The sequence below is a fragment of the Heterocephalus glaber genome, unplaced genomic scaffold (assembly GCF_053883595.1).
Source record: "Heterocephalus glaber isolate CG9 unplaced genomic scaffold, H.glaber_assembly_v1.0 deba00001523, whole genome shotgun sequence".
Lineage (NCBI taxonomy): Eukaryota > Metazoa > Chordata > Mammalia > Rodentia > Bathyergidae > Heterocephalus > Heterocephalus glaber.
In genome coordinates this window covers 1,881,208-1,907,076 of record NW_028258327.1, presented here as the reverse complement: position 1 = coordinate 1,907,076, position 25,869 = coordinate 1,881,208, and the positions used below count along the sequence as shown (strand labels likewise).

General features: G+C 38.8%; 1 protein-coding gene across 4 annotated transcripts in view; it reads left to right on the top strand.

The window, feature by feature from the left end:
* Nucleotides 1-25,869, top strand: part of Taar1 (trace amine associated receptor 1) — a 48,741-nt gene that overhangs the window by 6,708 nt on the left and 16,164 nt on the right. The window contains exon 1 of one of the 4 annotated variants that reach the window (XM_087187920.1): nucleotides 3,404-3,741. The exons of the other annotated variants lie outside the window; for them this stretch is intronic. The gene's annotated coding sequence lies outside the window, so the exon portion shown is untranslated. Of the gene's footprint in view, nucleotides 1-3,403; nucleotides 3,742-25,869 lie in introns of those variants that run through there. 4 annotated transcript variants of the gene reach the window in all.

Here is a 25,869-nt window from a genome sequence, read left to right as displayed (position 1 = left end):
CTTTGGAGAACTTCAACCAAGTATTTTCTGATATGCAGAGTAGAACTCACAGGTTAGTAAAAATAAAAAAAATGAGAGCCAGTCTAGGCTGCAAAATAAAACAAACACTATAAAGTAGGTGTGGTAGTGCATATTTGTAATCCTGGCACTCTGTGGAAGGCTGAGACAAGAAGATCCAAGTTTGAATCCAGCTGGGGCAACTTAGTGACTTAGGGAGACTCTGTCTCACAATTAAAATTAAAAAAGACTCAATGTGGAGGCCCTGGCTTTAATCCCTAGTACCACAATAAAAATAAACAACTCTAGGAGTTTATTGTTTTGGAATCAGCTCCTGGCCTGGACCCCAACCAACCAAGCTAAACATCCAAATGGAATCACAGTAAACTTGCACATCACCAAGTGGAAACTATGCTGCTTATCTGACCCTCTGAGAAATCAGGACCAGAGAGATGACAATTCAAATTTCAAGTTTCAGTTGGCTTGATAACAGACATCTTTCTAATCTGTATACGTAGGAAGTAAGGATACAATCTGATGTTATCAAATAGTTTTTTATTGTTCTGTCTCCCAGTCTCCACCTTGCAAGAAAAGTCACTTGAAAGTGATCAAGCCAGTTTTTGTTCTTTTGTTTCTGCTTTCATCAGCCTTTCCCTGTCTATAGAAACAATATTTTTCTGCTCAGCCCATTGTAACACTTACTTTGTTTTATGGAATTTTCCTTACCCATTTGTAGAATTAAAAATTAAGCTCTTGAAATTAAATTGTAATTTTTTTCTTGGGAAGAGGTCGTGGGCCAATGTTTAGAGGTTACACTCAAAGAGTAAAAACCCTTTTATTATGTCTTACAGCCAAAATATATACTTTCAATGTGAACAACTTCATCAACTGGATTAAGGTCAAGGAAAGCGTTGGCACTGAGTCCTGGCCACTGAACATTAGTCCTCACCTCATGTGTTTAGCGGTGATACAGAGCTGCTGTCTCACATTTCATCTCACACACAGGTGCACATGCACACTTGGCTCTTCAGAGTCCACCAGGGGATAGACAGGAGACAGTGCGAACCCCACTGAGTCCTGGTTCTTGGCTCCATGTCTCTGGTTTCAGATTCTGTCTGCTTGAATGGGACAAGATTTACTGCTTTGTTTCTTTTGGAGCTTGCTGCCGGGACTGGAGTCATGGCTACTCTGGCAGCAGGGGCACACTGTGGGTCAGGCTAGTGTGGGCCCTGCCCCGTCCCTTCTCTTGGCAGGGAGATGTCCCTTTTCTACTCCAGAGGCACTTCTGTCCTTAGGGCCGGGACAAGGCAGAGGGAGTTAAAGCTGGGGTTTACCTTCCCCTTTGTCAAGTTAGAGGAGTTAGCACTGAAGTTTCCCTAGCTCCTGTCCAATAGGCTCAGGTAAAACGCCTTCCCTCAAGGGCAGGTTCTGCCTTTGGCACAGTTCAAGATGAGCTCACTTCCCCTCTGCCTGCAAGAAACACAAGGGGATTTACAGCCTGATTTGAGTCCATTTGGCCTGAGAACGTGGTGGTACAGCAGGAGGGAAAACTCACAAGAGTGTGAGGGTGCCCTTACCTTAATGGAGTTTTAAGTCTCAAGATTGTTCACCTGAGCTTCCAGCAGTTCATCAAGCGCTGGTCAGGTGGTCCTTACCGGGGTCCTGGTTTCAGTGTGAGGCTCGGCTCCTGTGAGTTTTATCCTCTGTATTTGCCTGTCTTCTACTCAGAGAACAACAGCTTCTGTGATTTCGAATTGATACATGGGAAATATAACTCCCAACCTGTCAGATGTCAAGTGTGCTGAGGCTGTGGTCCCACAACATCAAGGAATGAAATCGGGAACCAAAAGAAGTTAGGAGAGTTTTACTGAACATAGGGAGAGAAGAACAGCTCCTGGATTTCCAGGAGGGATCCCGAATGGGGTGGCCACCAAGGCCCTTTGGCAAGGATAATTTATACAGCAAAGTCACAACGTGGGTACAACATGGGTCAAACTACAGTAAACCTATAGGATGACAAGTATAGCCACTTAGCTAGTATTGGTCCGTTAGGGAAATAAGTTACATAGCAAGGATACATAGAAAAACAAAGACATTTTGGGGAAGGGATGGGACCGGATGCTCTGGTCACTCACCTGGACCACTGATGCCTATCTGGACTTACTGGACCAGGTGGTGCTAATTACAGAATAAATTCAGGTTACTGTTTATCCCTTGGGGAAGCATGTAGACCCGGCCATTGCATCTTTATCTTGAGTCCTGGTGAGGGTCAGTAACAGTTTTGGACGGTATATATGTATCGGGGCATCCAAGATCTTTGGTTACAATTAGAATCCAACTTTCTACTCACACTGTTAGAGCAAGGACACTGGTCTGCTGCCCTAACAATGAGAACAAGGCTAAGAGAAGAACATTCTGGTTAGCACTGAGAAGCAGCAGAACTTTGAGGAACTCGCTGTCAACTCAGCATTGCTGGGAGGGTGGGGACCCATGGGGCAGGGACCCGGCGTTGTTCTTGGAGTTGTAGTGGCCTGGTGTACTCTTGGCCTCCTAAGAGTTTGTAGGTTTTCAGGTAAATTTACAAGTTGGTAACTATTACATCCAAGTTGCAAGTTACTTACTAGTGTGTATTATATACTTCATATTTGTTTCTAATTACAAGATAAAAGTGTATACGTTAATTTATGGTAAGTCCTTGAGTTGAATGATCAAGTTTAAAGCAAATCATACAGTGTAGCTGTGTGGTTTGGACAGCTATTATTTAAATAACAGTTGTAGATCAGGGATGAAACAGGGATGTAGAAGTGTGACAAAACTCATAGGTAGGTATGTGTGTCTGTATACATGTATGTATTTATTTATTTATGGTACTGAGGCTTGCAGGATTGAGCCCAGGAAGCATGGAGCTATATCCTAGCCCTTTTTAAAATTTTACTTTGTGACAAAGTCTCATCTAACTTGCAACCCTCATGCCTCGGCCTCCTTAGTAGCTGGAGTTACAAGTGTGCACAGCCATACACAATGAATATTTAATATATTGTCGTACATATTAAAATTTAAAAGGTTACCAGTAGTTCTGAAGTTCTTTTTCATGTTTTGTCCAACTGTTTGCTTAAAGGCTACAGCAGCTTGTCAAGGTGACTCTTCCAATCCGGAAGTACTTCTAGGTCAGGCAACCCATGAGACGCCCTCCTTGTGAGGAGCAGGAATCATGTTTTCAGGGTACACGGGCAGGGAGACTGGGGTAGAAGAAGAAGCTAATAGAGCACTTGAGTTACAAATCAATTCTGACACAGGCAGGCACAATGACTGGTCAAAGTTCAAGAACAGGACGGGTCTGGGGAAGAGCTGGGCACACAGTTAATGATTGCAATGGCTGCCGGAGCCGTGAGTGTCCTGGAAAACTGTCCATATCTACGAAAGAATGGAAGAGTCATATAGAAACTACAGTGGCAGGATTAGACACTTAAAGTGTTTGGGAAAGGACAGGAAGTTGTAAAAATACAGAAAACAAATGGTTAGAATTGTCGGCACCCCACTTCTTCCTGTAGCACCCACCTCCTTTGAATTTTGTGTATTTGAGAAAAGTTTTCATTAGCTATGTTTTTGACAGGGTGCATATATTATTGTGACTCCAGAAGATGGTATTTATGGCATCAATTTTACCAGGGAAGTGTTCTATCCATACTTGGAGGACATCCCAGACCCTCAAGTGAATTGGATCCCCTGTGAAAATCCTAATAGGTAAAGAAATGAAACACGAAAATTTCTATCATCATCATCATCGTCTTATTTTATCTGGGAAAATGTTGTTGATGGCCATTGTGCAGGTCCTGTGTTAGCTTTCTATCACTGAAATTTAAAGATAAGGAGGGGCTTCCTTGTGTCATTTTACCATTTGCTTTCTATGTGCCTTGTACCTTTTTGTCTCTCATTCTCTGCATTACTGTTTGCTTTTGTATTTAGTTGATTTGTTTTGTAGTGAGGTATTTCGATTTCCCTTCTCATTGCATTTCTGTATATTTTTTACTTTATGAATGCAATAACTTTATTTACTTTTTCTATGTACATTAATTAGATTTTGAAATTTTATTTTTTTCAGAATTCTAAATATATTTTAAATTTAACGGCGCATTCTAGATATGCATAATGATCACATTTATCTAGGGAATTTGTACCTGTGTGTGAAATATCTTGCTGCTTCTTTTTCCTCATTCCCTTCCCCTCCTTTCACCCCTTTTCCCTCCTTCTTTACAGAAGCTTTGTTTCCATTTTTCTTTCTATTCTCTTTTTTTCTCGTCCCTTGCCTATCTTTTTTTCCTTGTCATCCTCCTCCCCTCCCCCTCCTTTGTTCCCCTTTCTATTTGAACATATTCTTCCCATTTCCCAATATCTATTATACATTTTGGTCTTCATTTACACTTTTGGTTTCTTGCGCCAGAGAAACAATGTATATTTAAACATATGAGTACGATGTATTCCACTTAGGAGTATGGTCTCAAGGTGCATCCATTTCACTAGAAATGTCTCAAGCTTATTCTTCTTTATGGCAGAGTAGTACTTCATTGTATTAAAAAACTGCATCTTCTTTATGCATTTATCATCCGTTGATGGGCATTTGGGCTGTTTCCAAGATTTAGCTATTACAAACTGTGCTGCTATAAACATGGGTGTGCATATATCGCTGTGGTATGATGCTTTTAATTCTTTTGGGAAGATAATAGAAAGGAAACAGCTGGGTCAAATCAAACCTCTAGTTTTAGGACTTTCTAGTTTGAGGGCTTTCCACATTGATTTTCACAGTGATTGCACCAGGCTGCTACCAACAGTGAAGTAGGGTTCCTTTTCTCCCCATAGCTCCTCTGGCATTTGTTATTTGTTGATTTCTTTCTTTCTTTTTTTTTTAAATTGGTGCTGGGGATCAAACTCGGGTCCTTGCACTTGCGAGGCAAGCAGCAGAACCACTGAGCTAAATCCCCGGCCCCATTTGTTGATTTCTTGATAGCAGCTATTCTTTCTGGAGAGAGGTGGAATCTCAGCATTGTTTTCATTTGCATCTCTAAAACGACTAGTGATGTTGAACATTTTTTCATATGTTTATTTGTCATTTCTACTTCTTCATCTGAGAAATGTCTATTCATTTCAGATGCCCATTTTTGGATTGGGTCTTTAAATTTGGGGGTTCTGATTTTTTTGAATTGTATATACTTTATATATTAGTCCTTTGTCTGAGGAACAGCTGGCAAACATTTCTTCCACAATGTGGGTTGTTTCTTCACTTGGTGCTTTCTTTTGCTGTGCAGAAGCTTTTTAATAAGATGAGGTCCTACTTGTTGATTCTTTGTAATAGTTCCTGTGCAATCGAGGTTTTATTCATAAAGCCTCTGCTTACACCAATGTCTTTAAGAGTTCTACCTATTCTATCTTTCTGCAGATTTAGTGTTTCTGTTTTAATATTTAGCTCTTTGATCCATTTTGATTTTAGTTTAGTGCATGGTGAAAGATATGGGTCTAGTTTTAGTCTTCAGCATGTGGAAAGCCAGTTTTTCCAGCACCATTTATTAAAGAGGCTATCTTTCCTCCAGTGAAGGTGTTTGGCTCCTTTGTCAAAGATAAAGTGGCTGAGTGTGTCTGGCGTTGTTTCTGCATCCTCTAGTCTGTTCCATTGATCCTTGGGTCTGTTTTGTTTTGTTGCTGTTTTTTTAATCACAGTAGCTTTGTAGTATAATTTCAAGTCAGGGATTGTGATGTCCCCTACCTTGCCTTTGTTGCCCAGAATTGTCTTTGCTATTCTAGGTCCCTTCTGATTCCAAGTGAATTTTAGGATTGTTTTCTCTAATTCTGTGATATATGCTATTGGTATTTTGATTGGGATTGCATTAAGTCTGTATAACAATTTTGGAAGTATGGCCATTTTCACTATTTTGGTTCTTCCTACCCAAGAACAAGTGATATCTTTCCATTTTCTGTTATCTTCTTAGATGCCCCTTTTCAGAATACTATAGTTTTCAATGTAGAGATCTTTTACTTTCTTTGTTAGATTGATTCCTAAGCATTTCATTTTGGGGGATGGTATTGTGAAAGGTGTTGTTTGTCTAATTTCTCTCTCAGTTTGTTATTTGTGTACAGTAATGCTACTGATTTTTTTTATGTGGGTTATTTACTATACTAGAACTTGAAAATGAGTTGGCAAATGTCTGTAATCCCAGCATCCTGGGAGCCTGAGGCAGGAGGATTGAAAGTTGGGGCCCAGCCTGGACAACTTAAGGAGAACCTGCCTCAAAAACTAAAAAGGGCGGATGGCCTAGCTCGGTGTGCAGCCCTGTAGTTCCTGCACCCAGGAAGCTAACCTGGGCTACCTGGTGAGACTCTGTCTTGAAAAATCGAAAGGAGAAATTTACAACACGAAAAATGCACACAATGCACTCCTTAGGAGCGCCTTGGTGTCAGTTTCCAGTGTATCTTCAGGAAAACTCCACCGGGGTTCTTAAGAGAATTACAATCACAAAGGCAAATCCTACCTTGTTAGAAAAGCCTGGATCTCAAGTCCTCCCTGGCACGGTCTTGGGGCAGATACCAGGCTTGGAGAACCGCTCTAGGCCGGGATCCAAGCTTGCCCGGCCTGGTCCCTGGTGCTGGACCCTGCCTACCTCTCCAGCCCGGCCGCCGACCGGGCCGTGTCCTTCCTCTCCCGTGCCTCGCCCTCCCCGAGCCGCAGAAGGAGCGGGCCTCGCCTCTCCCGTGTCTGCCACGCGTCCTCCTGCGCTCACCATAGTCTCATTTAAGGGATCCTGTGCCATGCAGTCAAATGCTCCTCTCCCCTCCCGCCCGCGCTCTGAGCGGAACGTTCCGCTCCAGGTCAAGGCAGCGCCCGCCGGAGGGCGCCATTTACTCGCGGGGCGCAGCCGGAAGCAGCTGGTCGTGAGGGAATAAAGTTGTGGTCCAGTGCTTCCAAGCGGGTCTCTCTCTCATTCTGTCTCTTCCTAAGCACAACGAATCTCCGGTCGTCTCTGCTCCCTTCCCGTTACCCGTCTCCCACAGGCCTCAGGGACATCGAGTCCCGTCGGAGCATCCCGCAGAGAGAGAGACCAATGCTATTGATTTTTGAGTGCTGTCTTTGTATCCAGCTTCGCCACTGAATTTGGTTATCAAATCTAGCAGACTTTTGCTGGAGTTTTGGGGGTCTTCTATGTAGAGTATCATGTCATCTGCAAATAATGACAATTTAACTTCTTCCTTTTCTGTCCTTGTTTTTTTTTATTTCTTTCCTTCTCTTATCTAATTGCTCTGCCTAATGTTTGCAGAACTATATTGAATAAGAGTGGTGATAGTGGGCATCCTTGTCTTGGTCCAGATTTTAGAGTGAAAGCCTTCAGTTTTTGTCTGTTTAGTATGATATTGGCGGTTGGTTTGTCACAGATGGCTTTTATCGGATTGAGATAAAGACCACCTATTCCAATTTTCTATAAGTTTTTTTTTTTTATCATGAATGGGTGTTGGACTTTTTCAATGCTTTTTCTGCATCTATGAGATGATCACATGGTTTTTGTCTTTGGCTCTGTTAATATAGTGTATTACATTTATTGATTTGCATATGCTGAACCGTCCCTGCATCCCTGGGATGAATTCTACTTGGTCATGCTATATAATCTTGATGATTTGGTGCGTTCTTTTTACCAGTATCTTATGGAGGATTTTCGCATCTATGTTCATTAGGGAGATTGGCCTGGTAGTTCTCTTCTTTGGCTGAATCCTTCTCTGGTTTTGTTATTAGGGTAATGCTTGCTTTCAGGAATGAATTTGGGAGCATTGCTTCCCTTTCAATTTCATTAAGAGTTTGAGGAGTAGTGGTAACAAGTCTCTAAATTTCTTGTAGAATTCAGCAGTGAGTTCGTCAGGACCTGGGCTTTTCTTTGTTGGAAGGTTAATTACATCTTCTATTTCATTAACTGACATTAATTTATTTAGAATTTTTATATCTTCTTGATTTAGCTTTGATAATTCATATGTATCTAGAAACTGTCCATTTCTTCTGTGTTTTCCATCTTATTGGAATACAGGTTCTCACAGTAGGTATTGATGATCCTCTGGATTTCTGCAGGATCTGTTTTGATTTCACCTTTTTCATTCCTAATTGCATGGATTTGAGTCTTTTCTTCCCTCTTTGTGATAATGTTGGCTAAGGGTTTGTCAATTTTATTTAGTCTTTCAAAGAACCAACTCTTTGATTCATTGATTCTTTGTATTGTTTTCTTAGTCTCCATTGCATTAATTTCTGTTCTGATTTTTATAATTTCCTCCCTGGTATGAACTTTGGGCTTGACTTGCTCTTCTTTTTCTAGAAAATTGAGGTTCAACATTAGGTTGTTTATTTGAGCTTGCTCTGTTTTTCCAATATGGAAATTTGCTGCTATATATTTCCCTCATAAGGCTGCTTTCATTTTATCCCATAAATTCCAGTATGTCGTATTGGCATTATCATTTAATTGTAGAAACTGTCTAGTTTCTTCTTTACTTTCATCTGTGACCCACTGGTCGTTCAGGAGGGTGTTATTTAATTTCCATGTGTTTATGAAGTTTTTGTGGTTTCTTTTGCCATTGATTTTGAATTTCATTGCACTATAGTCTGATAATAGGCATGGGATAATTTCAATTCCTTGCTTTTCTGTACATTCTATATCTATTTTCACCACAGTTCTTTTGACCATCTAAGTGGGTTAAAGGATTAGTAAAACAGTTCTGGGTGTGTCTAGGTAAATCATTGAAGTGTGACCATGGGTTAGGGCTAGGATCAGGTTTAGGTTTTAACTTTAATAACATAAATTGTTTATATATGTCTCCTTTCAGTTATTAATTTCAGTTATTAGTTTACATCTTCATTCATTATATGCCCAAAAATATATTAATAATTTTTAATGAACTGATCTCTTAAATTATATAGGAAACAAATTGTGGGGTACAATATTAGTTGTAAGCTAATCATTTTTTTCTGAAGATAGTATACTCTGTAAAAAACAAAAGTTAGAGTTACAATTGGAAGTTACAAATGTACTTGCCTGTGTATTTGCTTATGTATACACCTTTATTTAGATTGTTATTTCCTTAAACAGCTTTACTATCTAATCTCCTTTCATTTTACCCCGAAGAATTCCATTGCCCATTTCTTATAGAACAGGTTTAGTGGTAACAAATTCCCTCAGTTTTTCTTTATCTGGAAATGTCTTAATGCCTCCCTCACTTTTTTTTTTTTTTTGGTACCAGGTATCGAACTCAGGACCTTGCGCTTGTGCAGCAGGCGGCGAAACCACTGAGCTAAATCCCCGACCCTCCCTCACTTTTAAAAGACAGATTTTCTGGATATAGGATTCTTGGTTGGCAGTTATTTTTTTCCTTCAGCACACTATGTATAACTTTACATATAAGTTTGCTGCTTTCTCCAAAAGTTTCCAAAGTTTCTGATGAGAAATTTCCAGTAATCTTATTGGAGATTATGAGCATGTTAGGAGTCACTTTTTTCTTGCTGCTTTTGATATTCTCATTGTGTCTTTGGCTTTCAGTTGAGTATGGTACATTTCAGTGTGGATCCTTTGCGCTCATCCTGCTTGGAGTGTTGTAAGCTTGTTGGACTGTTCATGTCCTCTTCAAATTGGGGAAGTTTTTGAGCATTATCTTTTCAAAGAATTCCTTTTGTTTCTAGAACTCCCACCATGGATATTTTTGGTTCACTTGGTGTTCTGCAGGTCACTAAGGCTCCATTTACATTTCTTCAATTTTTTTTGTTGTAGTTATTTCTTAGACTTAATAACTGTACTTATATTGTCTTCATGACCATTGATTCTTCTGTCTGCGAAATCTTTGAATTCCTCTTATTTTTGAATTCAGTGGTAGTGATTTTTCAGCTCCAAAATTTCCTTTCAGTTTTCTTAGGCTTTTCTTTTTGTTTTTTTTTTTAATATATATATTTATTGGTACATTTTAGGTATAAAATACATTTACATTTATCACTGGGTGTTTGTACCAGAACATGATACATCTTAGTTTTTATTTTTTCTCCCATTACCTGTGCACCCTTCACCCCCTCCACCCTTCCCTATCTACACAGAGTTTGATTCCATTTTTTTTCTCATAATTTTTTTCTTTCCCTTCTTCCCTTTCCCCTTTCCCTTCCACCATCCCCAAACCCTTGGACCTTTTCTTATTTCAAATTATCAGTTATTCATTTTAATCACTTTCATCCTTATTTACACTTTCAATTTCTCACGCTAGAGAAACTATTCAGTATTTACACATGTGTGTCCTATTTATTTCACTTAAGAGTATGCCCTCAATATGCATCCATTTAGCTATAAATGTCTCTAGTTTCTCATTCTTTATGGCTAAGTGGTACTCCATTTTATAAAAAAACCACATCTTCTTTATCCAGTTTCCAGTCAATGGACATTTGGGCTGTTTCCAAGCTTTAGCTATTACAAATTGTCCTGCTATAAACACAGGTGCACATATATCGCTGTGGTATGATTCTTTTAATTCTTTGGGGAAGATTCCCAGTAGGGGAATAGCTGGGTCAAATAGGACCTGTAGTCCTAGTTCTTTGAGTTATTACCATACTGATTTCCCCAGTGGTTGCACCAATCTACATTCCCACCAACAATGGAGAAGGGTTCTTTTCTCTTCACACCCCTGCCAGCATTTGTTATTGGTTGATTTCTTGATAGCAGCCATTCTTTGTGGGATGAGGTAGAATCTCAGTGTTGTTTTCATCTGCATCTCTCGAATGACCAGTGATGTTGAACATTTTTTCATATAATTACTTGCTGTTTTTACTTCTTTGTCTGAGAAATGTCTGTTCATTTTGGTTGCCCATTTTTGAATTGGGTCTTTGAATTTGAGAGGTCTGATTTTTTTCAGTTCTTTATATATTCTTGATAGTAGACCTTCGTCTGAGTTACAGCTGCTAAATATTTCTTCCCACATTGTAGGTTATCTCTTAGCTCTGTTGGTAGTTTCTCTTGCAGTGCAGAAGCTTTTTAATATGATGAGATCCCAGTTGTTGATTTTTTGTGCTAGCTCCTGTGCTACTGAAGATTTGTTCATAAAGTTGTTTCCTATGGCAATGTCATCAAGAGTTCTACCTAACTTATCTTCCAGCAAGTTTAGTGTTTCTTACTTAATATTTAGATTTATCCACTTCCATCTTAGTTTAGTGCGTGGTGATAGGTATGGGTCAAGTTTTAATTTCTGACAGGTTGAAATCCAGTTTTTCCAACACCATTTATTAAATACGCTATCTTTCCTCCAATGAGGATGGTTGGCTCCTTTGTCAAAGATGAGGTGACTGAGTATGTCTGGAGTTGTTTCTGCATCTTCTAATCTATTCCACTGATCTTCGGGTCTGTTTCTTTGCCAGTACCATGCTGTTTTTATCACAATAGCTTTGTAGTATAGTTTCAAGTTGGGGATTGTGATGCCCCCAGCCATGTCTCTGTTGCCTAGAATTGCTTTTGCTATTCTAGGTGTCTTCTGTTTCCAAATGAATTTTTGGATTGTTTTCTCTAGTTCTGTGAAGTATAGTGTTGGAATTTCAATTGGCATTGCACTGAATCTATATAGTAGTTTTGGAAGTATGGTCATTTTCACTATATTGGTTCTTCCTACCCAGGAACAAGGGATATCTTTCCATTTTCTTATATCCTCTTCAATCTCCTTCTTCAGAGTGCTGTAGTTTTCAGTGTAGAGGTCTTTTGCTTCCTTTGTTAGGTTGATTCCTAGCTATTTCATTTTTTTAGATGCTATTATAAAAGGAATTATTTCCTGAATTTCTCTCTCAAAGGGTCTGCTATTTGCATATAAAAAGGCTATTGTTTTTTGAGTGTTAACCTTGTATCCAGCTACTTTACTGAGTCTGTCAATTAGGTCTAGAAGACTTTTGACTGAGTTTTTTGGGTCTTCTATGTAAAGTATCATATCATCAGCAAATAATGACAGTTTCACTTCTTCCTTTCCTATCTTTATTCCTTTTATTTCTTTCTCTTGTCTAATTGCTATGGTTAATGTTTCCAGAACAATACTGAACAGGAGTGGTGATAGTGGGCATCCTTGTCTTGTTCCTGATTTTAGTGTGAAAGTTTTAAGTTTTTGATTATTTAGTATGATGTTGGCTGTTGGCTTTTCTTAGATAGCCTTAATCAGGTTGAGATAAAGACCTCCTATTTCAATTTTCTGTAGCGTTTTTATCATGAATGGGTGTTGGATTTTGTCAAATGCTTTTTCTATATCTATTAAGATGATCATGTGGTTTTTGTCCTTGACTCTGTTAATATAGTGTATTACATTTATTGATTTACAAATGTTGAACCATTCTTGCATCCCTGGGATAAATCCGACTTGGTTGGGTGTATGATCTTCTTGATGACACTCTGTACTCTGTTTGTCAGTATCTTGTTGAGGATTTTTGCATCTATGTTCATTAGGGAGATTGATCTGTAGTTCTCTTTTTGGGTTGGGTCTTTCCCTGGTTTTGGAATCAAAGTAACACTTGCTTCCAGGAATGAATTTGGAAGCCTTGCTTCCCTTTCAATTTTCTTGATGAGTTTAAATAGTAGTGGCAATAGTTCTTCTTTAAATGTCTTGTAGAATTCAGCAGTGAAGCCATCAGGACCTTTTTTTTGTTGGTAAGTTTTTAATTACATTTTCAATTTCACTCATTGTACTTGGGGTGTTTAGAATTTCTATATCTTCTTCATTTAATTTTGGCAATTCATATGTATTTAGGAATCTGTCCATTTCTTCTGTGTTTTCCATTTTATTAGAGTATAGGTCCTCAAAGTAGGTATTGATGATTCTCTGGATTTCTGCTGGATTTGTTATGGCTTCGCCTTTTTCATTCTTAATTGCATGTATTTGAGCCTTTTCTTTCCTTTTTTTGATAAGGTTGGCTAAAGGTTTATCAATTTTATTTATTCTTTCAAAAAACCAACTCTTTGATTCATTGATTTTTTTGTATCATTCTCTTAGTCTCCATTGCATTGATTTCTGCTTGGATCTTTATCATTTCCTTTCTTGTACAAGCTTTTGGTTTCTTATGCTCTTCTTTTTCTAGGAGCTTGAGGTTCTGCATTAAGTTATTTAACTGAGTTCTCTCTGTTGTCCTAATATGGGCATTCACTGCTATGAATTTCCCGTGTAGAACTGCTTTCATTGTGTCCCACAGATTCCTGTATGTTGTACTGGCATTTTCATTTACTTGTAGAAACTGTCTAATTTCTTCTTTAATTTCCTCTGTGACCCATTGGTTGTTCAGGAGGGCGTTGTTCAATTTCCATGTGTTTGTGGGTGTTTTGCAGTTTCTTATGTTATTGATCTCCAATTGTATTGCACTATGGTCTGATAATATACAGGGGATAACTTCGATTCTTTTACATTTACTTAGATATGTCCCATGAGCTAGCATGTTATCTATTTTGGAGAATGACCCATGTGCAGCTGAAAAGAATGTGTATTCTGATTTTGTGGGGTGGAATACTCTGTAAACATCTATTAAGTCCATTTGTTCAATAGCTTGGTTCAGTTCTAGAATTTCATTGTTAATTTCTTTTCTAGATGATCTGTCTATTTGTGATAGAGGGGTGTTGAGGTCCCCCGCTACAATTATGTTATTGTTTATTTGGTTTTTCATGTCCATTAATATTTGTTTTGTATAGTTGGGAGCATTTGTATTTGGTGCATATATATTTAGGATTGTCATCTCTTCTTCTTGGATTGTTTCTTTCACAAGGATGTAGTGACCATCTTTGTCTCTCTTAATTAGTTTTGGTTTGAAATCTACTTTGTCTGCAAATGAGATTGCTATGCCTGCTTTTTTCTGGGTTCCTGTTGTGTGAAGAACTGTTTTCCATCCTTTTACTTTCAGTCTATGGATTTCCTTTTGAGTTAGGTGTGTTTCTTGTATACAGCATATTGCTGGGTTTTGCTTCTTTTTTTGTTTTGTTTTGTTTTGTTTTTGGTGCTGGGGATCAAACTTGGGTCCTTGTGCTTGAGCAGCAGGCGGTGAAACCACTGAGCTAAATCCCCGGCCCTGGGTTTTGCTTGCTAATCCATTCTGCCAGTCTATTTATTTTGATTGGTGAATTGAGGCCATTAACATTGATAGTTATAATTGACAGATATTGACTCATCCTTGTCATGATGTTTTACTGTTGTTGGCTCTTTTCTTATTTTCCCCCCTTTTGCTTTAGTGTCTTACCTTGCATGGTGCCTTGTCTCTGCTGGGCCTCATGGAGTTGTGACCTTCATTGTCTTTTTCTAGGATATTGCTTAAAATTGTTTGGAGTGCTGGTTTGGTGTTCATGAAATTTCTCAGGTGTTCTTTGTTATGGAAGTATCTGACTTCTGCATCGATTTTGAAAGATAATTTTGCTGGATACAGCAGTCTAGGTTGGAAGTTATTTTCTTTTAGGGCTTGGAATACTTCACTCCAGGTTCTCCTTGATTTGAGGGTTTGTGTTAAGAAATCTGCCATGATTCTGTTGGGCTTTCCTTTGTAGGTGATTTGTTTCTTTTCTCTAACTGCCTGTAGAATTTTGTTCTTCTGTTGAGTTTCTGGGATCTTGACTATTATATGTCTAGGGGTAGCTTTTTTTTTTTTATCGTGGCTGGGTGGAGTTCTATACACCTCACTTATCTGTGTGTCCAGTTTTTCACCTCTGTCTGGGAAGTTTTCTACTATTACTTCTGTGAACAGTTTTTTTATGTCAATTGTACTTTCTCCTGTTTTTTCATGGACACCTATCAGTCTTATATTATTCTTCTTTGCATCATCTAGCAGCTGTTGGATTGATTTCTCATGGTCCCCTACTATCTTTAAGAAATCTCTATTTTCCTGTCCTTAACCGTGATCCTGTCTTCTATATCTGATATTCTGTCTTCAGATTCTCTTAGTCTGCTCTGCATGCTTTCAATGGAGTTTTTAATCGCCTGAATATCTGTTTGAATCTGTTTCATGGATTCCATTTCTTTCTTATGCTGGGCATTCATGGCTTCCAGCATGTTTCTGATCTCATCTATTTTCTTATCTGTTTCTGCTCTAGAGCCTCTAATCATGTCTTTTACTCTGCTCACCATCTCTGTATTTATCTGGGAGATTATTTCTGCTTTGAATTTTTCTAGAGCCTCATACATCTGCTTTGTTACTTCCTGTGCTATCAGTTCAGGGTGTCCAGGTGGTTAATTATCAGACTTTTCCACTTCATTTCCCCCAGAATTTCCTTTTTGTGGCATGGAAGCCTGCATTTGTGCCTTGCTTAAATGTCTTCTCATTTTTGTTTTTGGTATTGTCCTTGGTTTAATTACTGGGTTGATATTTCAAAATTGCTTAATGCAGGTATCTTTGTTGCTTGTGTTTGAAATCCTTGTGGAATGATTGATTTTCAGAGATGTTTTCCAGATATGGCTTGTGTTTAGGTTTTGAGGCTCTAATCACTTTGAGGCTATTTTATTTTGCTTATACCAGGAAGGAAAACTGATTAGATCAATCACAACATGTTAGACCAAATGATACAATCAGCAATGCCATAGCATCAAGCTCAGCTTAGAAAATGACAATTTGTGGTAGTTATTAATCTATCACATTTAACTATGTGAAGTATAATCCCCTGTGCCTCTGCAGTGTGAGACCAGGTAGCAGAAGAGCAGGAGGGCGGGGCGGGGGGTGGGGTGGTGGAACTGGGCCTTGCAGGCGCCCACGCAGCTAAGCAGAGCGCCAGATGGGGGCAGGACTCTGAGCCACTCCTGGGACCTCCCCATGGCGTGGGCAGGAACCAGGATGCAGCCGAGGAGCTTCATGCTGCTTGGCTGACCCGCAGAGTATACATGTCTGTATCTACTATGTAATTTTAAAAGATGCAGTTCTTTCCCCTTTTCTTTTTGCTATGCACAGTATATCTCAAAATATACTAACATTTGTATCCTAAAAGTACTATGCCAAAGAACTTTCTGGGATTACATTATATAATTAAATTCGATAATTAATGATCTGTACTTTTGACCCATAGTAAAATTTAAATTCCAGAATCAATTCCTAAAATGTTATCACTGGAGAAAAGGGCCTTCAAAACCTTATCATATTTACTGAATTAGCTGAGGTTTTTTTTAAAGTAAGATTTTTTTCAGTAACAATCAATAAAATAAATGTTTTTTAAAATGAAAAAATGACTCAATTGATTGCAGTGTTCTGAATATCAGAAAGAGTCCTGAAAAAAGTCAATTAAAAACTCATATCAATGCCAAAAGCTGCCCTAAAATACTTCTCTTGGTGCTTATATGAAGACTCACAGCTCATCCTTCACATTTCATCTGCTTCTGTAATCTGTGGATGTTCTGGGCATGTTCCTTATTCTCTGCCTCACTTTCATTTGTGTTTCTGGAAAGACTGTAAAATTCTTAGATGAGGAATATATCCTGCATCTATTACTAATTCTGAGGCAGCATGCACTAGTGTACAATAGGATTATTGCTTGGAGTACTGAGAGTGCAAAAATAAATCTGTGTCTAATATTCATACCTGTATGTAATTGGTATAATTAAATTGAAATCAAGAAAAATAGTAAGTGTAGGACATGGTAAATCTAAAGAGCATTTATATATGGTGACAAATATCACTGGAACTTAAAATACGAGGAAGGCAACCTATAAATTAATAGCAGTGAAATGCAATTATTACATACACCATTTTTATCATGGTAATTTATAGATTAAAACTAACCCAAACCTTATAATCTGGAAAATTGAGACTATTTATACAAAATCTTATAAGCTTTAAAAGCAAGATCTACTATTTTACTGCAGTTTTTGGTGAATCTAAGGAGAGGAACATAGGAAAGCAAATGAGGCTTAACAGGAATCAATGCTGAAAAGTAAAGTGTAAAGAAAAAATGCAGGGGAAGAAGCCTATGAGTACACTCTTTAATCCAGTAAAACATGGCGTCTGTTTAAAGGCTAAGAGACAAAGTTTCTTAAAATGGTAATGCACAAGATGTGTGCTTCCTGACACACATGCACACACATGCACGTTTATACCCTGGTGACCACACGCACAGGCCAAAGCACAAGTGGGGAGACACACTTGGACACAGATACAGGTGAAAACAGCTGTGCTTATACTTTTAGAAGTGTTTGTGATAGAAAGTTTGCTTGGGTGTGGTTCTGTGGGACAGGAAACAAACCATAGATCATTTCAAAAGGCCCCTCAGAAAGACCTCTGATGGGGAAATGGGCCTGTCTGGTATGTGAAGGTCAGGCAGGGTTCTCCTGAGCAACAGGGAGCCAGCAGTACCTCACTCTCCTCCAGCCTCCTGCATCTTGGGAGCAGTTGGCCATGGTGTTCTTTCTAAGGTCGCTCGGTATGGTCAGATTTCAATGGCTGGTTATGAAGACTGGGAGAGATTTCCTAATCTCTTACTCTGGTTTCCGTTTAACCTTAGACGGTGTGGCTTTACCAGAGTTGAACACTTCCTGAGCTTGGGATTCTGGACAGCAAGGTCTCTCTGGTCTGCTTCCTACCCCACAGTGACTGGAGTGCTGTCAGGATCATGGGGCTTGTGTCTGGACTTGACAGCCAGCCCATCAGCGCCTAGCTCAGTGCACCCTGCTATATGTGTATGGCCCTACAAGGATTATTCTGTCTATTTTAAGCTATTTCAAATGCATTTTGTTACTTCTGAGTTATAATAAGCACTTCAGGAACCTATGGCAGCCAGGCACTTTCTCAAACAAAGCTCTTTCTCAAGTAAGTACTGTTTATTGTATTTTAAAAGGATAATGCTAAGGCTTAGAGAGGTTAAGTAATGTATTCCAGGTCAACCACTTCCTAATGGTTGACCTGGAATAAAATCCTCAGCTCCTTCTCCCTCAGTTGCATATATTCTTTCATTATGCCATACTTTATAATGTGTATTTGTTAGCATAGGATAGGTTATGATGCAATAACAAGTAATACCAAATATCTTGTGGTTTCCTACAACAAACATGTTTTTGCTTATGCAGAGTCCTCCTCAGGATAGCTAGGTCCTATGCCATAGTTGAGGATCATAGGCTTTTTTTGTTGTCTGACCCTTTCATCCTGTAGTTCCAGGACTGGGGGTGTATGTAGCTCAGTGGAAGAGTGCATGCTTAGCCCAAGGCCCTGGGCTTAATTCTCAGTACCACAAAAACAAAAACATCCTGTGCTTCCATAGTTTCTAGAGCATGAGAAAAGAATATAGAGCAATTGTACATGGCCTCTTAAATATTTTCATATGGAATGACACATTTCACTTCCACTCATATTTTATTGGCCAAAGCAAATCAGAGCCAGGACAAATTTAAATGGGGTAGAAGATATAATTCCCTCATGAGTTTTGGGAGGGAAAGACATTCATACATATTGGCAAGCACTAGTGGTATCTATCACTGGATGTAAGTTCTTCAAAGCTATGTGTCTTGCATTCTTCCTCAATTTTATCATACAGAAATCATTCAATAAACAATTAATGTCTGCCGTGAGTCATGAGGCTATTGTTTTTCATCCATTTATTCTCCAGCCTGTAATTACATTGCACTCCTTACCTTCTGCTGCATTACTTTGTCGCCAGCCCCACTACATGCCAATTGTAAGCCAATACCACCTTTTCTCCAGGGATGAGGCTAGCATCAGGTCTGTACATTTCCTGCCCTTTCCATGGATCTGAAGGCAGTTTTAGCCATATGTTCTTGTTCATGGAGTGCAAAGGCATCATTGATGTTTTGTGTAAAAGCTTTATAGTTTATAACATATTTTTGCATGTTTTTTCTTATATTTCACAAAGTAGTACATTTTTCTCCATTTTGCATTTAAAACCAAATCTTCTAACGTGTATCAAAATTTGAAACCAGAATCTTTTAACTTCACATCCAATACTTTCTCTACAACTCTAGGTTGCTACTATTTTCTTCTATAGTCATGAACTGTGGCTTCTTGAAGGGTTCAGTATTAATCCTGTTTGATTCAAGTGTTCAAAACTGGTGGGTTTTCAGGCTGAGCCTTGCTTCCACCACTTGGAGCTATGCAATGCACGCTCACTCTGGTGACCAGTGCCAGCTCTTCCAAGAGCTGAATTTGGATGCTTTCCTTGGAATGAAGAATCCTCCCAAGCTGGAGGCCGATGCCTTGGAAGGCTCAGCTGGTATCACTCATAAATTTCCCGTCCACAGCCTCTGTGATGCGGACAATGTCCTGAAACAGAAGATTACCAAAAGAAAACTATCCAAGTGGAAAATGGGTTGCAGATTCCCAAGCCTCAGGCTTACGATGCACAGGTACTAAGGATTGCCGGAAGGAAGAAAAGACGTTGCTGATGAAGAGAACCAAAACATTCCACATAGTTTTTCCATTTCTTTCAAAGTAGAAACCAGAAAACCACTTTAAACTCTGAAGAGAACACTGGAGCAATTTTTTGTGATCACTGAATTTCAAAACCACCAATTACTCTTGCCTATTTTCACTTGAAAAGGCTGGTTGTATTGGAGATGTTACTGTTCCTCGCCTCTGATTTTGTTAACACCTAGGAAGACCAAGGCCTAAATCTACAGATACAATGGAGAGAGCTTACTTCTGGTCCTCTTAATTCCCACCCTGCCTGAGAACCAGGGCAGGCGCAGCAGGAAGAGGACAGCAAGCTGACATGGGCCCTGCCTCCCTTTGGGACGCACTCAGAGCAGACAGTAAGAGCAATGTGGTGTTTTCCTGAGGTGTTCAACCAGAGTCTAACCCAAGGAAATTGTCAGACAAATGCACAGTGTAGACCTATGAATAGAACTGATGGGTTTTCTTTAGTCAGTGTCACCACAAAATAGATGACAAAATGAAGAGGAAACATTTGTGTTTGAAAAGTATTCATAACACATGCATGTACAGTGGTACCTGGGTTCAGAAACTTAATTCTTTCCATGATTCTGGTCTCAAACTGAATTGGATGAGAAGGGAATCAAAGTCAGTGTTTAGGTTCAGTGTTGATCCTGGGGAAATTTTATTCGGTTCTCATCCAACTTGGTGTGTGACCAAGAATCATGGAAAGGATTGAGTTTGTGAACCAAAAGTACCCGTGTATATCTTCTTTCCCTGAAAGTAAAACCTAGCCAGAGGATGGTTAGCCTTAAAAGCTAGAGATCCCAAAGCAGCTCCAATCCACCTGTCCTTGCCTCACCCGCCATCTCTGTTCTCTTGCTCTATGGCTACTAAGGGAAGGAGTAGCTGATTGGACTGGCAGTTGTGGTCTCTAGTTTTCAATGCTGATTATTTTCTGAGTAGGTCTTACTTTTGGGGAACAAAGGTATGTTAGTGCTTCTAAAACCTAATGTGTAGGAGACATTGACTTGTTTGTAGAGCACAGCTCAGTCAGCTGTTATCTGGCCCCTGGCCTACATTTTGTTGCTGTGTGACTATTTCTTTGGGATTAAACTCAGTCTAGTTGCATAGTCAAGAACACCACATAGTTAGAACCATGTGCTCCATGCCATTTCTGCCTGCAGGCAGTGTCTGCTTCGTACATTGCTCATTCCTTCCTGTTGGCTCTGGTCAACTTGTAGAGGAGGCGTCCTCTGGAACTGTCCATGAGGCAGACACATTGAGGCCTTTATAATTTTAAAGTAGATTCTAGGCAGCTACTTTGAGAAGATGTAAACATCTTATTCTCCAGTGTTTTTTCTGTAAAAATTTTACCAGCTTGTGCCATCAGTACTGCGTAAAATTATTAAACCGAGACACATCCTGGCCATTCTTTAATTCAACATTTTCTATTTATCTGTTTTCTGGTATTCTAATGAACAAAAAGCACTATCTCCTTGAGTTTATTTTTTTAGTTTAATTTCAGTCCAAAGCTAATATTGACCTCAATGATTAAAACATTTTTGTTTCTCAATAAAAAAAACCCCAAAAAACAAAAGAAACAAAACTGGTGGGTTTTTTCCCCCAATGAGTTTAATGCCAGATTTCAATTGTGTCCTTATCTTTGTTTTGTTTTTGTTTTTGTTTTTGGTATTAGGGATTGAACTCAGGACCTTTAGCTTGCAAGGCAGGAGCAGTGCCACTGAGCTAAATCCCCGGCCCTGCATCCTTATCTTTATAAGAGATATATGTCACATTCCTCAGTCAGTTTTGTAACTTTAATAGTCACAGACTTCAGAAGAATAGAGGGCGAGGCCTGAGGTGAAAATACATGATTAATATTAAAACACATATGTGTCCTGCAAGAAAGATCAAAGTTAGTCAATCATTTCTGTTGACATGGTACAGAAGAGAAAATGTCTCGGGAGACACTGGGAGAATACTGTTAGCATAAAGAATGACATCAGATTTGGGAGTAAGTTTAAAATCAATGAACAGAAGAGCAAGCTCTTTTAATTTTCTGTTTTGTAATCATTCCCAGTGGTGATCCAGCCACAGAAATTCAGCAAAAGCTTTTTGTCAGTGTGAACAGCTGTATAGCTATCAACAGTTTCTAGAAACTTTGGCATGATGTCAAAGGAAATAGGACCTGCCTGTCACTCTGGTGGTAAATTACCTGATACATAGTTATTGTTTGGGCAACATGCTTTGTAGAGGTGTTAACTGGAAAAATTTTGAATTGAGTTATAGAAATATTATTATCACAAAATACTATTTTAACAGTTTATGATGTTGACTTTTGCCAATTAATTATGGACCAGATGACTTTTTTCTTCCTGCCTATGGTAATATTCCATCTTACTCTATCAAACACAATAAAGATTTGTTTGCTGTCACAATGTGTCACAATATGTCACAATATAAAACTAATTGAAAAGCCTGATGTCAGTTGTACCTAGAGGTAGGAAATTAGTTGGTATAGAGATTGCTCATAAAAGCACTGTAGCAAGAAGATAAAATCTGATAGCCTGAAAATAGCTCAGTACACACATGACTTAACATTAACAGGTGAAAATTATCTTCAGAGTCTACTGATAATATAAAATACTTTTAGTGAATAAGATTATTACAAATATTATTTTGAAAATTACAATCAGTAACATTATTTCAATCTGCCTAGCATGTCATTAATGAGATTCTTCTGCCCGCTTGCCTATAAATGGGTGCTATGTAAAGTTCTCATTAATGCAGTCACCTCCGTTTTCCCTGCCTAGATATTTGGAGAATCTATGGGAGAAATCAACTGTAGATAAGTGAATTCCTTCGTTTGATTTTTCCCAAATCTTTGGTGTCTTGAATTCAGACAAATAAGGGATCAAACTCCAATGCCATCCCTTAGTTTATTTAATTTTCAGTTCCTTCTTCTGTAAAACAATAGTAAAAACAAAGGAACTATTATTTAGGATTTTTGTGGGAACAAGCTTGGGATTTCATAGAAGGCACTTAGCCGTGAGTGGTACAGGGTGAGTAAACGTTCTCCATGGCCTGCTTTCCCCCTTCTTCTCTTTCTCCTCCTCCTTCTGTTTCCTCTTCCTCCTCCCCCTCTACTTTATTCCTTCTTATCTTCCTGCTCCTGCTCTTCTTGCCTTTTATTTCTCTCTATTGTTACTGGCAGTAGTCATACACAGGCTTTATATCTAGTTCTGCTTTCAAGAGCTCCTATGACACAAGAGAAAGACCTGAAGGACATGCTGTGGGAAATCTGATAGCACCAATTTTGGCCCTGGTTTCTCTCAACCTTTTCTGTCCCACAGGGTGGTGTTGGGGAATGTGAGAGGGATAAATCCTGGGGCTTTTGCAGGAGAAAGGGTGAATCCAGTAGAAAAACTCATCGGATGAAAATGTGTAGCAGGCTGCCCTCTATAGGTCTGTGGAAATACAATATCTGGGTTGGAGATTATGTCCAAGTAGTAGTTCTTCAGGGATGGCTCAGAAAGCTAAAACACACTTCCTGAAATGCATAAACAGAGCATCTTATGAGCATGCCATCTCTATTTTAATGACTGAAGAATCAAAATACAGACAATCCAGTGCTGGAGATTTAGCTCAGTGGTTTCGCCACCTGCTGCGCAAGCTCAAGGACCCAAGTTCGATCCCCAGTACAAAAAAGAAAAAGAAAAAAAAATACAGACAATTCTCTAAAGCTGCACCCTGGATTGTTCATGAAAAGGTTCAGAGTTGGTAGCATCAGGATGATTTTCATCAGTGAACCTGTTTTCTGAAAGGAGTTTAAGGAGAATTATGAGAATGGCTAATATTTGGTCTGCTATCAGGGCTCTGAACTGAACAGACTCGTTGGTGTATCACTTTGCTTTTCAGCCTCTATATTATTACAAATTTCCATAACTATTATTTACTGAGTTTCTACTAAGTTCTAGGGGCAGTGCTAGGTCCTATAAACATAAAGATTCCAAATACAGTTTAAGATATTTAAATACAAATGCTCTAGAAATGCTAAGGCATTTAGATATAAGTGCCCATGATATAATATCAAGGATTGACATGAAGTTTACCACACAGTGAACCAGGCCTGGAGCTGAAGCAGCCCAGTCCCATGCATAGCTTCATGTCTTTTACAGGTCTAGAACAGGCATGGTTTCATGGTCCACACTTCCTCACTCTCCAGTAATCACAATGGTTATTTGTGCTAAACTGCATTGTAGCATAATCCTTAAGGAAGTAGATAACCTATTATCCTTTGTATTAAAAAAAGTACATAGATCACACAAAATTGGCTTATATCGAGGATCTAGTCCCTTTCTTGTTTTCTATATTGCTCTCAATTCCATTAGAAGTAATCATACCTTTTGAAATTGAGCCACTGTAACTCAATTCAGTAAAGATGATGTATAAGCTAGAATGGGACTAGTCACATTTACAAATGGGGGAAATAAAATGGCAGCACAAAGGGTACAAAGTTTGGTAGGAAGTTAGGCCTGCCTTAAATTCCTGGATTTCCAACTTGTGATGAGACCAAATTCTTTAACAGCTTTAGCACCAGACTCTTTAATGAAACTGAGCACACTCTTTCCATACTCTCAGGGGTGGTGTAAAGACTAAATGTAACAATAAAATGTATGGCATCCAACACACTATATGTACTCCAAAAGTTTTGGACAATGCAATATCAGAGGCCTGAAAGCCACATCCTTTATATCAAGACCTTTCTTGAACCAGCCCAAAAATGTGCCCATGGAAACATCTTTTTGTGTATTGAAGACCTTATGGTTTGTTTACGTGCTTTAATGGCAAATATCTCTGGGCATGATTATATTAATTTTGCTGTCAAAAACTTGGGCTCTTTGCCCATCCTTCATCTTGTGTCCTGAAAAGAAGGGCTCTCAAATGAAAAGAAGTGGAAGAGTATCTGAAGAAAAGGAGAGGTGGAAAGATGTCAGACAAAAGGCTTGCTAGCTCTACTGCAAGAAATTTAGGGGTGGGTAGTAAAGGGGAAGGGCCCTCATTTCAGGGAATTCTCCTGAATCCTCTGAGGCATTACTGGAACAGAACCAAGAAATAACCAACCATATACATGACTAGTTTACAAAGATGTTTATATATAGTTCATTGCTGAGCAAAAAGTTGTTTTTAAGTCAGCAGGAAAAAAGCTAAGCCCAAATGATTCAGGCAAACAGAACTTATGTTCACAAAAATAATGACATTTTCAATGAACTGTTAACAGAATTGAACTTGGGTATTATTTCTTGAACCAATCTATAGCATCTAACACTTTCTTTAGAAGTTACATTCACTTAGTAAAATTTAATTTCACTTGTGCTTTTTGTTTGTTTGGTTGTTTTTGCTATGATTGCTTTTAATAGTGGCTATTTAGGTCACAAATGGCCCCTTGTGGAGTATCAGTGTTTCTTTGGTGATTCCAATCCAGGAGAATGGGACAAAAGATTGCAGTGGTTTCTTGCCAGAATACAACTGACCTAGTTAGTTATGGCCATGGTGATGCTGTGTAACAAATCACCCCAAAACTCGGTAGCTCAACATGATGGCAACTTGTGCCCATGCACCTGTGCAGTGGGCCAGAATGGCACTGCCACATTCCACACATCTTCATGTCCAGTCCCTTCCAGGTGTGTGTCATCCTCCTTGGACAGGTGAGCTGGTAGAGATGTGTTCTTTTCATGGTGATGGCACAGAAGATATTCATAGACACAGGAGTCCTGCAAAGACTAGATTTGGAAATGACACTTTTTTTTCTTTTGAGATAGGGTCTTGGTATGTAGTTCAGGCTGGCCTTGAGCTCACTGTTTAGCTCAGGCTGGCCTCTAACTCATGACAGACCTCCTCCCTCAGCCTCCTGAGTGCTGGGATTACAAGCATGTACCACCATGCCCAGTTCAACATATTTTTATTCTTGTTTGCATTCTTTTGGCCAAAACAAGTAAAACAGCAAAATTTAAATTCCATAGACAGAGACTGTGTTCCATCACCAATGAAACAAGACAAATGTGTGGACATTAGGAGGGTGAAGAATTGTGATTTCTTGTTGCAGAAAAACAGATACAAATAAATAAGAAAGTGCACTTCCAGCTATTCTTTGTGTTGTATCAAAGGCACTGGCTCCAATATATAAAGGGTCATTTTTGGTAGTTTTACAAGTAGGAATTTTAAAACTAATGGAATACTATGGGAATACTAATGGGATCATACGACCTCTATGGCAAGGTTTTCTAATAGTGATTAGTAACATTATTGATGTATAAATCCCGCTAGAGAAAATATAAGATAAAATAAATTAAAAAATAGCAGTGACTTGGAGTAGGGATTTTTTTTTTACTATTTTTGCTATTGTTGCAGATGCACACCTATATATGTACTGAGATAGGATACAACATGTTTTTCTCTATATATGCTATGGTTTAAAAGAAGTTTGAAATCTATTGCTTTAAAGCAGTTTTTAA